Raw genomic sequence first — 1,732 nt, forward strand, 5'->3', positions numbered from 1 at the left:
CATCATCTAGTCGAACTAGTATTTAAATTCAAATTTCTGATAATCCATTTTTTGAACCCGACTTCACAATTGAGAACCCGGAGGATATTCAGGGACAATTCCAAGATCCTGAACCATTAAACATTCCTCCTGAACCACAATTTATTCAAACGGAGTTTTTCGAAGAAGAAACCGTTAAATCAGAATCTTCTAGTGATTCGGATTCAATAAATTTAAATATGGAAGATCTAGAACCTCAAACTATGGAAAATCGAATGAGAGCCACACGTACGGGCCAAGGTCATGCCATTACTCAACCAGAAGTTACTGCACCAAATTTTAAAATCAAAGGACAAATCATACATATGGTTACTAATCAATGCCAATTCGGTGGTACAGAAAAAGAAGATCCAAACGAACATCTTCAAACCTTTAATAGAATTTGTACTTTATTTAAAATTCGAGAAATTGAAGATGAAACGATCTATCTTATGTTGTTCCCTTGGACTTTAATTAGAGAAGCTAAAGATTGGTTAGAATCATTACCAGAAGGAGCAATTGATACATGGGATGTCTTAGTAGAGAAATTTCTTCAAAGATTCTTTCCGGTATCTAAAGCCGTGAGACTTCAAGGAGAAATTGCCACATTTGCACAAAAGCCAAATGAAACTTTATTTGAGGCATGGACAAGATTCGGAAAGATGTTGAGAGGATGTCCTCAACACGGTTTAGACACTTTTCAAATAGTTCAAATATTCTATAAAGGCTTCGATGTCGCTACAAGAAAAGATATTGACACAGCTGCTGGTGGTTCCATTATAAAGAAAACCACTACTGAAGCTCACAAAATTATTGATAAAACAGCCTCCCACTCTCATGAGTGGCACCAAGAGAAAAATATCTTACATTCATCCAAAGCGGCTAGAGCCGATTCTAGCCATAACTTTGATTCCGTTTCAGCAAAAATAGATGCTTTTGAAAGACGAATGGAAAAGATGACTAAAGATATTCACGCAATACAAATCAGTTGTGAGCAATGCGGTGGACCACACTTAACGAAGGAATGTAATATTGAGCAAACGATGGAACAACGTGAGAATGTTTCCTACATAAACCAAAGGCAGGGAAATAATTATCAAAATAATTATGAACAACCTAGGAAAAACTTAAACCGAAGTCAAAACATTCTTTACAATCCAAATGGACCCAACAATAACAATAATAATAATCAAAACAATACTTTCAATCAACAAAGGCCAGGCTTATATAAACAACCACAACAAACTGAAGAGAAGAAGTCAAATCTAGAAGAAATGGTATTAAAGTTAGTTGAATCTCAAAAACAATTTATTACATCTCAAACGCAAACAAATGAAAAGTTTGATCAATCATTTAGAACTCAACAAACTTCCATTTTAAATCTAGAAAAACAAGTAGGTACTCTAGCGGGCCTAATGAGTGAAAGGAAACAAGGAAAGTTACCAAGTAATACTGAAGTAAATCCTCGGAATGAAAATGTTAACATGGTTTCAACAAATTCTGAAAAACCAGAAATAAAAGAGGAAAAGATTTCAGACGATGAAGAAATTACACCACCACCAGGTTTTGAAAAACCAATATATGCACCATACAAACCACCTATTCCATTTCCAATAAAAGTTGAATATGAGCAAGAAATAGGTAATAAAGTTTGTGTTGGTGATACTTCGAAAAGGAAGAGGAAGAGTAAGCAAGAACAAGAAACCAAAGCCGT

The 1,732-nt window shown here is 34.8% G+C and overlaps 1 non-coding gene across 1 annotated transcript; it reads right to left on the minus strand.

Annotated features, from left to right (window-relative positions):
- Positions 1-602: 602 nt before the first annotated feature.
- Positions 603-709, minus strand: LOC139903267 (small nucleolar RNA R71). Its single transcript, XR_011778099.1, has one exon. It is a non-coding gene; the product is annotated as a small nucleolar RNA R71 (small nucleolar RNA).
- Positions 710-1,732: the final 1,023 nt, after the last annotated feature.

Source organism: Rutidosis leptorrhynchoides, chromosome 3, assembly GCF_046630445.1.
Source record: "Rutidosis leptorrhynchoides isolate AG116_Rl617_1_P2 chromosome 3, CSIRO_AGI_Rlap_v1, whole genome shotgun sequence".
NCBI lineage: Eukaryota > Viridiplantae > Streptophyta > Magnoliopsida > Asterales > Asteraceae > Rutidosis > Rutidosis leptorrhynchoides.